Source organism: Hypanus sabinus, unplaced genomic scaffold (assembly GCF_030144855.1).
Source record: "Hypanus sabinus isolate sHypSab1 unplaced genomic scaffold, sHypSab1.hap1 scaffold_62, whole genome shotgun sequence".
NCBI classification, from domain to species: Eukaryota; Metazoa; Chordata; class Chondrichthyes; order Myliobatiformes; family Dasyatidae; genus Hypanus; species Hypanus sabinus.
This window is the reverse complement of record NW_026781476.1, coordinates 313739-330705: the sequence shown is the minus strand read 5'-3', so window position 1 is coordinate 330705 and position 16967 is coordinate 313739. Positions and strand designations below refer to the sequence as shown.

At 45.8% G+C, this 16967-nt stretch overlaps 1 non-coding gene across 1 annotated transcript; it reads left to right on the top strand.

Moving 5' to 3' along the window:
• Positions 1-2946: 2946 nt before the first annotated feature.
• On the top strand, positions 2947-3030 carry trnap-cgg (transfer RNA proline (anticodon CGG)). The gene is given in 2 exon segments: positions 2947-2982; positions 2995-3030. It is a non-coding gene; the product is annotated as a tRNA-Pro (tRNA).
• Positions 3031-16967: the final 13937 nt, after the last annotated feature.

Sequence of the window (16967 nt, the reverse complement as noted above, 5' to 3'; positions counted from 1 at the left end):
TACCATCCGGGAAGCGGTACCGCAGCATAAAACCCAGGACCAACAGGCTCCGAGACAGCTTCTTCCACCAGGCCATCACAGTGATTAACTCACGCTGATTTGTTTGTACTCTATACTACATTGACTATTCTATTTACTATAAATTATTATAAATTACTATGATTGCACATTTAGATAGAGACGTGACATGAAGATTTTTACTCATGTATGTGAAGGATATAAGAAATTAAGTTAATTTCAATTCATTTCAGACTGAAGCACGATGGAATATTAGTTTTATTATATTTTCTAAAGAGTTATTTTTTTATTACTGCATAAGTAGTTAAATTGATGTATAGAACTACAGTAAATTAAAAACATCTAAGAGCTCCCACTAGTGGCGTAACCCGGTATTTCCGCGCTCTCGCAACACCCTTCCTTTGACCTCAGGACCGTGGAATCCCCGAGCCTAGGAGCACGAACAAACCCACCAGTGCCGGAACTACGGAGCTTCCAGCTACCGGGTCGCCGCTCCCCCATGGATCAGACCCACAGAGACGAGGAAAGTCCCCAACTTTCGCCCATCATTCCACAGCCCCTTCGGTCTGAAGAGCCTATCGACTCGAAACGCCTCGCAAGCGAGCAGCAGCACCTCACTGTCCGGGGAGAGAAACCCCACCAGCTACGATTGCGCCGGACTGGGAATGGGAGAGTGTCCCGCCCCCTCCTGTATTTAGCAGACTCTGGAGTGCTGGTGCGCTGTTCTACTGTGCAGTGACAACTGCACAAATATGACCTTTATGGAAGAGTCATCAGAAGAAAACTTTTCCTGCGTCCTCGTCACAAAATTCAGCATCAGAAGTTTGCAAAGGAACATCTAAACAAGCCTGAAGCATTTTGGAAACAAGTCCTGTGGACTGATGACGTTAAAGTAGATTTTCTTGCTCTCAATGAGCAAAGGTATGTTTGGGTGCAGAATTTCATGAGCACAGGGGTGGACCGATCACGCTTTAGGCTTGTGTTGTAGGCAAGTGGCACAGGAAACATTTCCCTATGCCTGAAGGGAAGAACGAATTCAATTAAATACCAGCAAATTCTGGAAGCAAACATCACCCCGTCTGTAACAAAACTGAAGATGAAAAGAGGATGGCTTCTGCAACAGGATAATGGTTAGAAAGACTTTGGCGGAGGAAGGTTGGTTGGAGAGAGACTGGGAGTGGGTGATAGAGTTATAGAGTGAGTGAGGGGGCAGAGGAAAGAGACCAGGAGAAAAGAGAGACTAGTGGACGAGAGTCTTGCAGAGATGGGGAGAGACACGGGGAGCGAAAGAGAGAAGCGCCGGAAGAAAGAGAGAGACTGGGAGAAAGACGGGAGAGAGGGAGAGATTGAGAAGGAGCGAGTGACAAGTACGGGGCCTGAGACAAGAGGGGGATACGTGTAGAAGGAGAGTGACGAGAAGAGAAACCGGACGCGTGGCACCCTTGATGGAAGAATGATGGGCGATGACAGACTGATAGGGTTGGAGACGTCACAGTTCTGTCTGAGGTGTGCGGACGCTGTGTTGTCCCATATCCTGCCCAGTCCCACAGTGAAACTCAGAGAAGTATCACATTGTTGAGCGTATTATAAATAAACAGAATGTATCCAACGTTTACACTATAGGCGGAACTAATTGCGGAAAACTAGTTAACACCGTCAACAACGTCGGCAGTAGTCATGTTGACTAAAACAGTGGTCAACACCGTCGGCAGGACCTTTCAAATCATCTCGTCTTCTCTGACCACAATCGTAAACTAGACTAATCTTATCTGTTCGCACCGTCCATTTAATTCTATTCTGAGCTTCTCTGAAAAACAAACAACACCTCCCTCTAAACAGTAGCAGCAAGCTGAAAAAGAGTTTCTTTTCTCCGACCTCATCCCCGGAAACTTGAAAGCGCATTAATCCTTTGCTTGGCTGAAGTAGTGAAATTAACCACAAGATCATCCACATGGCCAGGATAGATTAGTGGCCTAAGTTTTTGTGTTAAGGTCGCAGTTTCCACTGGAGAGGTAGTTTCCAGTCCCGTCCATGACAATTCGGCATTCTTCCTCCCTTTCGTTCTTTGTTTTCTTCGTTTTACACCCAGTTTTGTTGAAGGAAAGTTTCTGTCATTGAGAAAATATCCATATCCTGTTGCCCTTCACCATCTTCTCCTTTTCCCCTCGGCTGTCAGCAAGATATGAATCGTCCTTTACGCACACTGTCTCATTCCATCTCCATACCAGTTTTTACCCAAACCGCAACATGGAGATGTTATCGGCGATGGCGTGGAATGTGGGAATGTGGATGGTAGATTTTACAGTTCGAATTGGAATCCTCTTTTGAGTACACCGAAAAGAGGTAAATGCAGATAGTAAAGTCGGATGGTGACGTGACATGAGTTCGAAGGTCACGTGACGGAAAAACGCTTGTCACTGAAAGGATAATGAGCAGAATGTTAGACGAACTTGCGAAACACTCACAACATGCTGGAGGAACTCAGCGGGCCAGACAGCATCGACGTGTGAAAATTTATCCTGAATAAAGTTCTTATTATGTGCCGTTTATCAAACGTCTCCGCTGATCATGGAACAAAATACTTCTGTATACGCGCCTGAATAATTCTAATTATTAACCGTCCACCTGCCGCCGGGACAGGAAATTTCAGAGAAGCATCACCTTATGTGAAAAAACTATGCTTGGAGTTTGCGTTTTGAACTAGTGTCCTTTGATTGGGTGCTTTCCATTGGCAAACGCATTCTGACGTGCAATACATCAGGGTCAGTTATATTCTTATTTAGACTGAATCAAGTAACGAATACTCTTGTAATCTCAAAGGAATACTGTCATCAGACTCTCCTCTCAACAACGGAAAGGACAATGGGTTTTCCACTGATTAAATTTAAATGGCTTCGGAGTTCAGTTGTGACGCAATCTGCAAATACGGGCTCGTTGATCTAGTGGTATGATTCTCGCTTCGGGTGGAAAAGCACATGCGAGAGGTCCCGGGTTGAAATCCCGGACGAGCCCCGCTATTGGAAATTATCAGGGATTTGCTTCACGACTTTTGCATTGACGCTCTGGTTAATTGGAAATATCAAACAGAAACACTGAAGAAGGAATTGGAAATAGTTTTCAAAGCAGGTAAGTTTGAAGTGTCACATTTTGGAATGTCAAACCAGCTGAGTATTTATTCGAGGAATGATAGAGCAACGGGGAGTGCAAATTAGCAGGGAGAGAGAGTCGTAGAAGGGCATAGTTTGCTGAAACTCGTCTCATGTGCAGAGAGACTGTGGGAAAGGTGTTCGGCGCGCTGGACTCAGGAGGTCAGTGTAGGAGCTGGGAGACTGTGTTGCTGTTATACTCTGTTGTGGAAATACGTGTAAAATGGAAACAGCGCAGCAGTCTTTGGAAAACGATGGGTCTGCATGTTCATGAGCGCTGTAGACTTTAATGTCAAAGAACGAGAAACTGGCAAGTGAACTTACATAGTTTAACCACTTCCCTTTTTCCGACCAGGACACAAGTGCCTCTAACTTGTATACAATATCGGTTTATATATCTCATAGGATAGAATATACATTGCATACAATATCGGCTTATACATTTCATAGGGTTTCGAATCGGTGCGGGCAGAAATTAGGTGACAAGCGAAACGGCTTAGTCCGGTCACATTGTTGTGCCAAACGCTCGGGATTTCGACAGCTGGAATCTTCCCACTGAACTCATTTCCTGCTGATCCGGATTGAGAGTCTCAGTTCCGATCTTCACCAACATCTGTCTTACGGATGTGACTTACTTCAGAATCAGAATCAGATTCGGGTTTAATATTTGGGACATCTATCGAGAAAACTGTTAAATTAGCGGCAGCAGTACAATCAATACGTGATAAATATAGAAATAAAAATCAACCAAATATTGAATTAGAGTAAACATATGTATATTAAATTGTTCAATTAAAAATAGAGCAAAAGAGATAATAGAGTGATGCAGTGTTCATTGGTTCAATGTCCATATAGACATTGGATGTCAGTGGGGAAGAATTTGTTCCTGAATCGCTGATTGTGTGGCTTTAGGCTTCTGTATCTCCTTCCCGACGGTAACAGTGAGAAAAGGAATGTCCTGGGTGATGAATTCCTTAATGACGGTCGCCACCTCTCTGAGTCACCGCTACATGAAGATGTCCTGGACACAACGGAGGCCTGTCCCCAGGGCGGAGCTGACTAATTTCATACCTCACTGCCAGTCTCGCCGCTGGCTTTTCGGGGCAGCAATGAAGATCCTCCATCGCTGTCAGTCGGCGACGTTCAGGGATTCATTCGTTTGCGTTCCCTGTGCAGGCAATCCCGTTTCTAATGACACCAACAGGCGTCTCAGCATCAGATGGATATGCTGGTTGGGTGGAGTCGAAGTAACAGCCTTGTAATCAATTTTAGTAATACCAAGGAATTAATTGTACTCCAGGGAGAATGCATCAGGTGAACAAACGCAAATCCTCACTGGAGGTTCAGGAGGGTGAATATCTTCAGGTTCCTGGGCGTCGACATCTCAGCGGATCCATCCTGGTCCCAACATGCTGACGTGGGCACGGTACAGACGTCATAATTGTACATTAATGAGATTTAGAATGCTGTTGAAGAATCAGATGAATTTCTACGGATGTACGTGAACAGCATTGTCACAGACTGCTCTGTTTATTGAACTGAAGTGTCTTTCTGAAGGTCTATGAAAACACAGACTGCTTTTTTATTGAAATGAAGAGTCTTTCTGAAGGTCTATGAAAACACAGACTGCTCCGTTTATTGAACTGAAGTGTCTTTCTGAAGGTCAATAAAAACACAGACTGCTCTGTTTATTGAACTGAAGTGTCTTTCTGAAGGTCTATGAAAACACAGACTGCTCCGTTTATTGAACTGAAGTGTTTTTCTGAAGGTCTATGAAAACACAGACTGCTCCGTTTATTGAACTGAAGTGTCTTTCTGAAGGTCTATGAAAACACAGACTGCTCTGTTTATTGAACTGAAGAGTCTTTCTGAAGGTCGATGAAAACACAGACTGCTCCGTTTATTGAACTGATGTGTCTTTCTGAAGGTCTATGAAAACACAGACTGCTTTGTTTATTGAACTGAAGTGTCTTTCTTAAGGTCTATGAAAACACAGACTGTTCTTTTTATTGCGGTCAGTATGCCGAGTGGAGACTTTGTGCAGATCCCATCGGAACTGAATCACGTCCTTCTCCGTCTGCAGATCTGCCTCGGTTTGATTCCCTGCTGCGAACAGACTCACATTCACAAATCTTTCATACGCACCTTCTCAGTTGTTTGGCAGCGGCTATCTGCTTATGTGTAGCAGTTGCGGGAAAATAGTTTACTTTTCTTCCACACCCTCCTGTAACAGCCAGAAAAGAAAAAAGATCTTGAGATAGGATATGGTAACATATACGGACTTAGATGATAGACTCACTTTGAACCGGTGATTTCTAACGTATCCTGAGATTGGAATCATATAGGGATTCGTGTTTTAATTGCAGATCGTTTAATAACTTGTCTATATTTGATTTTTCGCAAACGCACAACTGTGATTGTACACTTCGGTTCTTGATGGAAAAGTCACAATTTAATATGCAGAATAAGGATTGGGTATTCAGAATTAAATGTAAAAATGTGCTCGGATATTCAGTCACAGTCCGTGGTCGATGTTTATGGGGTATTATTATTGACGAGTTTAAATATGAACGTCACTGCTGTGCCCGAGTTGGGACAGGAAATGTAACGGCAGTGTTAGTTTAGTGAGGGAAGTGCTGAATGAGCAATGAGATGATCTGTGCTGATATGCATGACCTGATAGAAACATTTCTGACACGATTGCCGATATTGAGGGAGAAGTCTTGTCCGTGTGTTCAGTGACCGGTCTGAATACACAGTGACTATACCAGAGAGTCAGTGATGCGTCACCAGCAGTCCACATTGAAGTGATAGGTCAGATCACTCGTTTTTCTCCTCTGATTCAGGGAATAAAGCGATAAACTATTCAATCTATCCTTATAGCTCTGTCCTCAACACCCCGCAACAGTCTCGTAAAATCTCTATGAACTCATTCAATCTTATTGAGATCGTCCCTTCAGAATGGTGACCAGATCTGCCTACAATACTCCTAATTCGGCTTCATAAACGTCATAAAACTTCAACATAACATCTCATCACCGATACCCAATACCTTAACTTATGAAGGTCAATGTACCAAATACCCTCTTTACGGCCCTGTCGAACTTTGATGCCGCTTTCGAGAGATTATGGATCCATTCCCAGATCCCCCTGTTCCACCGCACTCATCGCTGCCCCAACATTCAACGTGTGAATCCTCCTAACGCAACAGCTGGCAGTTCCCTGAATGAAATTACATCGACCACTTCTCAGCCCATTTTACCGGCTGGTCCAATGACTCTGAATTACTTTGATAGATTTGGGGGAGTCAGGTAAGTTTGGAACACACGCCAATGGCATTAGGTCTGCGCTAAGTCTGAAGGGACGAGCAGTTCCAGAGTTTACAGTCTCTCAATCCCTATCGGTAAAACACCAAAGTATGTGCGCTGTATTTCCCCCGCGTTTCTTTCACATTGGAATCCGGCGACGTGTCTGTCCTCGCCTTTCCCCTCGACCAAACTGAGGCTTTATAAAAAAAACTACAGCAATTGCACCCCACATTGCGGACTGACATTCGCATTTCCACCAAGCTAACACCGACTTTTCAAGCTCCCGTTGACACTGAGATTGCAAGATGTTTCCGGAATCCTTGGTCTCGGTCACCGATACCCGGGACACGATCTCCAGTCTCGAACTGCGAACTGGGGGAACTGGACCGCTGAATAGGAGAGGTTTCGGGAACACAGAATCGCACGCTGGAGCGGGGCAGTGCATCCGCACCAGGTGGACGGTGGGACTTGCAAGACAGAACTGTGGGTCACCAGGGCGGCGTTATCTACACTGACAAACGTAGGTCGTTCCACTCGGGAAGAGAGGGGAATATACACTGGTGAATGCAGAAAATAAAACGATTCAAAGGGTCGTCAGTTGAGCTGGAGTGAGGAATCATGCGCGATAGTAAAGCAAGTGACAAATGAGACGAACCCGTGTTTACACGGGTCCCCTTTGGTGCAGAGTTTGCCTGCAATGAGTGGTGAATTAGTAGAGCCAGGCAGGGAAACATCATTACTTCATGACATCCTCGCAGCAATGAGAGCCAGGGGATGTTTTATCGTGTCCTTCAGTTGCTCCCTGAACTTGGTCTGGGTGACGGCGTAAAGAGCCGTGTTTGTGCAGCAGCTCAGAAGCTGCAGCATCGAGCCCAGTTCTCGCAGAGAATCCGGAGGAAGATTAGCCGCAGAGACACCAGACAGTCGGTTCCACAAAGAATACACGGTGAACGGTCCCCACAGCAGGACGAAATTGCCAGAGATGATCATCAGTAAAACGAGGGATTTCCTGCGGCTCTCCATCTCCGGGTCCCCGGCACCCTGTCCCTTGTCAGCACACCGGAGTCTCCTGCGCCCTCTGCTGGTGACTAAAACATGCCGGACGGTCAATGCGTTCGTCAGGAGAACCAGCAGGAATGGGATTACAGGGGTGAGAAGGTAATGAAATAAGTCAATTGGCATTGCGACAGATAAAGACAAGTAATACACGGTTTGAATACAAATAAAAGGAGCAATTATCCATGTATAATGCCTTGAGAGCCGAAAATACCAGTAAATGTTCTTTAAACAGCTGATCACAGTCACTGTCCCCAGAATCACAGCCGCAGTTTTCCCGGTGCAATATTTTGTTTTCAGCTCCTGGCAACAAATGGCCACAAACCGGTCAAAGGTGAAAGTGACGGTGAACCAGACCGAACAACCGGTGACGGCGTAAAGCAGGGCGGCGTGGATTTTACACAGTGGTGCATCTATAGGCCAGAGGATAAGTTCCATTGGCGCGTAAGTATACGGAATCTTGCTCAATATCAGGTCCAGGACAAGGACCATAAGATCCGCCGCTGCCATGGCAACCAGGTAGAGAGTGACAACTCTGGAGAGACCGCACTTTCCGCTGGACAGGATTAAAATCGTCACCAGGTTCACTGCGAGGAGGAGACAAATAATATTCAAGTGACGCACATCAGGAAGCGATTTCTGTTAAGAATCTGTCCGATTTGTGGCTAGTGTGTAGATTTGTGGCTGGCGCTCAGTCGACGGGGCAGTTGGCTGCGAGAATATTACGGATTTGGATTATATTTCCAAATATTTGGATTTGGAACATTAATTTGCTTTGTAAACACAAGGTCTGAAAGCAACTTGATTCGGCAGCTGATGTTCTCGAGGGAGAAGAAGCGACAGGAAAGAAGCAACGTTTCAGATGCAAAATATCAAAGGTCATGAAATTATGTGTGCAACGTTTGGACAGATTTTACCGGTTACATCATCGTCCTGCGCAGTGCCGGGAGTCACAGGGAACAGCATCGCTACAGAATTTGAATCTATCAAAATGTCTTATCCGCAGTGTGCGACAGCAGCAATGATTTCAAATGGGCGATAAACATTAGAAAACAGTTTAATAGTGTTGCATATTTGAGCTTTGGAGAGAGACTTACCGGGAAGAGCAATGATCGCGAGGACGGGGAAGTAGATCAATTGAATGATTTTTAATGCATACGTAATTCGAAGGTCTAGGGCAGGGGTCAGCAACCTTTACCACTGAAAGAGCCACTTGGACCCGTTTCCCACAGAAAAGAAAACACTGGGAGCCGCAAAACCCGTTTGACATTTAAAATGAAATAACACTGCATACAAAGTTTTTTTGCCTTTATGCTATGTATAAACAAACTATAATGTGTTGCATTTATGAAATTGATGAACTCCTGCAGAGAAAACGAAATTACATTTCTGCATGCAACAAAAACATTTTGAACTCCGAAAAAAAGACGTTGGGTTGAAGGTTACTTTTAAGTAAAATACTCAAAGTCTATTTGAGTCCTTCTTGTATTTATGAAAAACGCCAAACTTAAATTTGCCGCCAGCAGCAAACCAAAAATAACGTCAGCCAGCTGTCAACCTGAAAAATAAAAGGACTATTTCACTGAACAATGAAAACATATGAATATACGTAAAATAATAGGCAATTAAAATATTTATCATACTTGGTCAGGTTTACTCACACCTGACAATGCAGTCGTATTCAGTAGGGATGGTTCGATGCTTAGGGGAGTGACCGGGAAGGATAATGTGTTTTTTTTTCCTCTCTGAACTCACAGAAGCGTTTCCCAAACGATGTTTGCATTGCGATGATTGCAGAATGTAAATACTCCGAATTTATCATGTTGTGACCTTGTTTGAACTCTCTCAAATTGGGGAAGTGAGACAATGTGCCTTTCTGTAAATCTCTGGCAAGCACTGTCAACTTGCGCTCGAATGCCAAAACATCCTCCAACATGTGCAGGGCTGTACGTCCTTTCCCCTGAAGAGCTGTGTTCAGCGTGTTCAGGTGTGCTGTCATGTCTACCATGACGTGTAGCTTTTCCAGCCATTCTGGCTGTTCCAGCTCAGGAAAGGTGAGCCCTTTGCTGCCCAGGAAAGTTTTCACTTCTTCCAGACACGCGACAAAGCGTTTCAGCACCTCCCCTCTGGACAGCCAGCGATTAAAAACACGTTGCAGCGGTGTGCTACACGCAGTCAGTAAACTGCAGTCAAAGATAGCTTTATTCGAACTAAACAGCCTTGCTTTTAAGCCTCCCTCAACCCGCCCCCCATGGGCGCGGATGCTGCAAAAGACACGTACTCACAAACCCCCGTAGGCTATCTCCCTTAGCCTGAACGCTGGCTAATTGTGAGCCGGTTCCAATGTCGCCACAACTTCTTATTTAGATTGTACAAGATCACCATAATCTTCAAATTTAGAATTACATTTCAAAAACTAACAAACTAACATAAAATACATTTTAATTAAATACTGACCAATTATTTCCCAAAGCAACAGGGAGCCGCAGCACAGACGTAAAAGAGTCACATGTGGCTCCGGAGCCGCGGGTTGCCGACCCCCTAGACTCTAGGGTCATCCATTCATAATTAGCAATGATAAACTGAGCAGCCCAGAAGACATTCTTCGGAATTTCTGTCACTCTCCACTCTGCTGTTCCCGGACTCTGATCCATTCCGGAACCAGCAAACCTTCCTTCTGCAGCGTGCTCTCTCTGTCCCGCTGTGTGGATCGGCGAATCACTGTGAGTGCCGGAGCGGCTGTTCAGTGAGAGCTCAGTGATTCAGATGCTTATTAATAGGAGAGGGAAACTCCCCGTGGAAATGACGATATCGGCATTTAATGAAATGACACATGCAGTTAACCCTTTTTGCATAGTACCTGAGTAGCAGGTGTGGGGAGGTGTTGTCAAATAATACCGATGTATGAAGTTTTATATGTTCACAATTTATTTATAAAATATTCAGTAGATTTCGCAAAAAAACTGAGAGTAAAATTCGAAGATAAGGTTAGAACAAAACGTGCAGATTCTATCATTAATCTCATTTAAAGAAAAGCGCTATATGTTTCAAAAGCTGACTTTTGAATATTGTGATTGAAAAGCAGGCTGGCATGAGTACATAGAACATAGAACTCCGTACACAGTATTTGGCTTAAAGAGAGAGAAACTGAGAGCGAGAGAGGGACAGAAGCGGAAGAGCCGGGGGAGGAGAGAAAGAGAGAGAGACTGAGAGAGAGAGAGGCAGAGAGAGACAGTAAGAGCTGACAGAGGGAGGGAGAGAAGGAGAGAGGTGAAAGTGAGAGAGAGAGAGCGAGAGATAAAAAGAGAGAGGGAGAGAGAGAGAGAGCGAGCGAGCGAAGAGCATTATTATTCCTTGCCGTCGGTCTTTCTGCTCCTTTTCAAGTGTTTCATGGCCAATTTTCATATCATCATAATACAGTAGAATGTCCATGAAACATATGGGGGAGAGTTTCTGAATTGCAAAACCTTTTGCATTGGGACAGTTCCACTCTTTTGACCTCAAGAGTCCGTGTCCAGTGGCACAAACTGACCTTTTTCTTGGTTCCAGTGAAGAACCATGAATTCATCTGTGTCTTGACATGTCCTTCGCTCAACGCGGAGCGTTGCAGTACCGGACGCAAACAGATATTCTCATGATCAAAATCACGTTTATCACCGGCATGTGCCGTGATATTTGTTAACTTAGCAGCAGCAGGTCAAAGCAAACCATAACATAGCAAAAGTAGATAAATAAGTAAACTAATTACATTGGGTGCAGAGTGAATTTTAAAAACCTTGCAAAACAGAAATAATATATGATAAAAATGTGAGATAGTAAGCACCTGCTCAATGTCCATTTAGGAATCGGATGACAGAAGGGAAGAAGCTGTTCCTGAATCGCTGGGTGTGTGCTTCAGTCTCCTGTACCTCCTCCCTGATGGTAGCAATGGGAAAAAGGTATGCCCTGGGTTACAGGGATCCTAAATAATGGACGCTGACACTTTCCAAGATGATGTCCTGGGAAGTTTAGAGGCTATTACCCAAGATGGAGCTGCCTAAACTTCCGACACTCTGTAGCTTCTTTCGGTCCTGTGCAGTAGCACCGCATTCCACCCCACCCCCCAACAACCCTCCATACCAAATCTCTTCAAACTAAAAATGATGTATAGTCTCTGTCTTGCCGTCTTAATTGCTGCATCGATAAGTTGGCACCAGGTTAGGGCCTCAGATAAACAGACACCCAGGAACTTGAAACTAGTCCTCTCTCCACTTCGGATCCCTCTGTGAGGATCGGTATCTGATCCTTTGTCTCGCCGTTCCTGAAGTCCACAATCAGCTCTTTCGTCTTACTGACGTTGAGTGCCAGGTTGTTGCTGAGACGTCACTCCACTAGTTGGTATATCCGTTCCCGTGCGCCCTCTCGTCTCCATCTCATATTCTACCAACAATGATTGTATCATCAGTAAAGTTATAACCACACAGTCATGGGTGTACAGAGAGTAGAGCAGTGGGCGAAGCACACAGCCCAGAGGTGCACCAAAGTTGATCTTCAGCGTGGAGGAGACATTTTCACCATTCCGCGCAAATTTTCGTCTTCCTGTTAGGAAGTCGAGGATCCAATTGCAGACGGAGGCACAGAGGGCCAGGTTCTGTAATTTCTTAATCAGGATTGCGGAATGATGGTGTGAATGCTGAGCTATTGTCACCAAACAGCATCCTGCACAGGTGTTTGCATTGTCCAGGTGGTCTAAAGCCGTATGAAGAGCCATTAGGATTGCATCTGACGTTGACTTGTTGTGGCGATAGGCAAATTGCAGTGGGTCCAGGTCCTTGCTGAGGCAGGAGATAACCCTGGTCATGAACAACCTCTCAAAGCTTTTCATCACTCGCGATGTGAGTGCTACCGGGCGTTAGTCATTAAGGCAGCTTATATTATTCTTCTTAGGCACTGGTATATTTGTTGTTGTTGGTTTATTGAAGCAGTGGGAATTTCCGCCCGTAGCAGTGAGAGGTTGAAAATGTCCTTGACTACGCCCACCAGTTGGTTGACACAGACTTTCACAACCTTACTAGGAATTCCATCGAACCTTTCCCCTTGCGAGGATTCACTCTCTTTGAAGACAGCCTAACGTCGGCCTCTGAGACGAAGATCACAGCGTCACCGGGTGCAACAAGGATCTTCACAGCTGTAGTTATATTCTCCCTTTCAATGCGCTCAGAGAAGGCGTTGGGTATATTTGGCAGTGAAATGCCGCTGCCATTCATACTTCCGGGTTTCGCTTTGTAGGAAGTCATGTCTTGTAAACCCTGACGGAGTTGTCGTACATCCGATGTCGCCTCCAACCTCCTTCGAAGTTGTCTCTTCGCCCTCCGCAAATCATACCCGGTTTTCTGGTACAGACCCAGGTCGCCAGAATTAAATGCCACAGATCTAGACTTCAGCAGACGACGTACTCTCTGGTTCATCCACGGCCTTTGGTTTGGGATTGTACAGTAATTCTGTAGGAACATACTCATCCACACAGGTTTTAATGGAGTCCGTAAGAACTACACCATACTCATCCAGGTTGGAAGATGAATCGCTGGATACAGTCCAGCCCACCGATTCAAAGCAGTCCTCTGGGCGCTCCTGCGCTTCCCTGGACCAAACGTTCTTGGTCCTCACTACTGGTGCTGCGGTCTTCAGTCTCGGCCTATACTCAGGGAGCAGAAGTACAGCCAGGTGATGAGACTTCCCGAAGTGAGGGAGTGGAACCACACGGTAGTTGGTGGTGTAAGAGTAGTCCAGTGTGTGGTTTCCTCTGGTACCACAAGCGATCTGTTGATAATAATTGCTTGGTGATATTTTTCAGACTGACCTGGTTAACATCCCCCAAAACGCCGGTGAAGGCGTTAGGGGGCGCTGTTTCGTGCATGTTGATCCCATTGCTCCTTCCTTATGCCACCGAAAGTAGGGTTCACACCTATGAAGTTTGTGACTGAAATGTCTGTTCTCTCTCTTCTCTCTAACAACCTGGAAACTAGTGGAGTGATGGTCATTCGTCACGAACGAATTCCCCACTGACACTGGAGCGACGTAAAACGTCTCGTCCCCTCACAAGTGATCGAATGTAACGCTCTGACTCTCAGTATCGTCTTCATTTCACTTCCCAAAGCGGTCACGGAGGCACATAACACATTTGACCCGATCTACATTGGTGGCACTTCGGCAGACTTGGGCAATATTTGGAAGGAATTCTTCAAGTATTACTACTACTTCTATTATTATTGCTATTATAGCGATTATTATTCGTACACCTATCTCCGAATTCCACACGTATTCTGACCTCTACTTCCTGCTGACGACCGGGTGTCCCGGTGTGCTGTCCCAGGTATTATGGATTGCCCGACCCGCAATAATGGATCGCTCGTCATGTTATTGTCGGCCTCTGACTCTAAAACAGGACGCGGATTGTATTTATAGTAATGTATGGCACCTTTTATAGTTTTGCCATTTAAAGCAACATTTTGGTGAATGATGTTTACCTCGTTATTGTGTCCGTGTAAGTAACCAGATGAGAAGCTCCCGCACGGGAGGCTGGTCACGAAGTTTCAGTCGCTCGGCATTCACGATGAGGTAGCAAATGGGATCAGACATCGGCTTTGTCGTGAAAGCCAGAGAGTGGAGGGAGATTGTCGCATCTCTGACTGGAGGCCTGTGACTCTGACAGTGCCGCAGGGAGCAGTGCTGGGTACGTTTTTGTTTCTCGTCTCATTCATCTCTATCATGTGGTTTACTGGAAATCTGCGGGTGACAACCTGATTGGAGGTGTAGTGGACAGCGAGGAAGGCTGTAATGACTTACAGCGGGATCCGCACCAGCTGGAGCAATGAGCTGAAATGGCTGAAGGGATTTAACGCAGACAAATGCGAGGTGTTGCTCTTCGGTAGAACTGACCAGGGGAGGTTGAACGGTCGGGCGCCGAGGAGTGCGGTAGAACAAAGGGAGCGGGGAATACAGGTCCAGAATCTGTTGAAAGTGGCGTCACAGGTAGACAGGGTCGTAACGAAAACTTTGGGCACAACTGGTCTTCATGTATCAATGAGTTAAGTACAGGGGATGGGATGTCACGCTGAAGTAGTGTGATACATTTTTGAGGAAATTTACAAGGATGTTGCCGGGTCTGGAGTTTATGCTAATCCACTGGTTAACAGTTTCTACTGTCGTGATACTTCCTTCATTTTTCATCCTTGTGTTTTCATTTAATTTCCGTTTCGTGTACTTCTTATCAGAATAGTCTATGTTCGTTGGAGTGGTTAATCATGTTTCCATTAATGAAAATATATCCTTGGAAGTTTTATCTGACTGTTGTGTAAAATATTTATGTCTTATTCTGTTTATCCTTCTTTCTTAGGTGAAGTTGATACGGATAGATTCGAGTGGACATGGTGTTTTTTAAAATTCCTAATTTCAGTTCCTATTTTCCTTTGTAAGATTTCCAGATCGGTTTCAGAGCGGGATATTATGTGATATGTGTGTTATACACGTCAATATATATTATTTTGTTTCTCTCGGTTCAAGCTGATAAAACAAGAGGTCCGGGCACATTCATTTCTCAATTGCTTAGAACTTTCCGACTATTCTAATTGTGTTTAGTATTGAGCTTTTCTGGAGATTTACTGACATACTGCGGTGTGAGGATGGTGACGGGTGAGGAGGATGGGGGGATGGAGGAGGTGAGGATCGTGGACGGGGAGAGAAGATAGTGAGGGAGCTACACACACTTAGACAGGGGATTGGGAAGTTCCATTTTGTCTGACACAAACACAGTAACCAAGGTAGCACCATGGGAGGGGTCTGAGGTTTCCCATTCTCGCTCCGTTTGCCAGTTCCTCCTGTTCCCGAGCTGCGGTGCGAGTTTCTGCTGCTCTGAATGGAGCCTTTCACGCGTCGCAGTTCCGTGTCCGAATCTCGTCTCCGATTGACACTGATCCTGACACTCACTGTCTCTCTCTGTATCTCTCCCTCGGTCTCTCTTTAACTATCACTCTCTTACTCTTCCTCTCGGCCCCGGTCTCTCTCTCTCTCTCCCTCCCCCATTCACTTGATTTCTCTGCTTGTCTCTGTCTGTCTGTGTCTGTCAGTCTGTCTCTCTCTTTATCTGTGTCCCTGTCTCTCTCCCTCTCTCTCCCACACTCGGTTTTACTCATTGCTCTCTCGGACTTACTGTCTCACTCTCTCCCTTGGGTTTGCTTTCTGTTTATTTTTTTCTGTCCCTCTCCAGTTTTTGTCTGGCTATCTGAGTGTCCCTCTCTCTTTTTGTTCTCACTGCTTCTAAATCTTTCTCTATGAAAAGCCTTCTCTCTCTCCTCGCACTTCCTCCCATGGGAGAGTCTGGGCTTTGTGTTTGAGAGAAAGGGACTGCGACATCAGGGAGGAATGGGGCGGCGGAGAAAGAGAGAGACAGAGAGATTTGCCCTCACCACACAACTCACACTCCACGTCACCTTTGAGGTGATGGGGGAAAGAGAGGGAGAAGGCAGAGAGAGAGATAGGGGAGAGATAAAACTCTGGGGTAGGGAGTCTGGAGAGGGACTGAGAGTCTGGGGCAGACAGACTGGGGTGAGGAGTGAGTGGAGAAGGACCCTGGAGGAAGAAAACACTGCCTAATTACCATCAGAAGATATGTTTCATTGATACTATGATGGTTATTATGTGATGTTGTTTTTGTGTATGCCTGCAAGAAAATGTCATGTGCGGCACAGCCTTGTGGGTCGACGGGCTTGTATTGTGCTGTGGGTTTCCTATATGTTTCTACGTTCTAAGTTCCTCTACTGAATATCAGAGTTGTATTTAGTGACATACATGTACTTTCATAATAAATTTGTTTTTAAGTTTGTAAGAGAGTGTTGGAAAGCGGGAATCTGGGAGGGAAAGAATCTGGGGGGGCAGAGAGAGAACGACTAGGGAGGGAGGAGAGTGAGACGAGGAGAAAGGCCAGTGAGGGAGAGGGAGCGACCAAGCCGGGAGATAGACCAGGAGGAAATGCAGAGAAATCGTAGATGAGCGAGCAGCCGGGGTGAGACCGGGGATATCGAGATGGGCCGAGGTAGCGTGCAGAGGGTAGAGTGACCAGGGTCCTAGAGAGTAAAAGAGGGCAGGTAGAGACGGGTGGGAGCAAGAGCGCGGGAGGGGTGGAGAGAGAGATGGGCACAGGGGAGAACGGAAATAAGGGTAGTGAGAGGGGCTAGAGGACTGGGTGGATGGTGGCAGAGAGGTGGGGGGAGAAATGGAGAGGGGAAAAGGGACGGGGAAGAGAGGGGAGTGAGGGAAAAGGAGGCTGAGTGGATAATGGACGACGCAAAGGCGATGATGGTTTTACTCATCTCGTCTCCTCTCCGCACATTTTCTTTCACCCCTCTCCTCCTCAATCTGATCCCTCCCTCTCACGCCGCCCCCGCTAACCAGTCCGCACCGA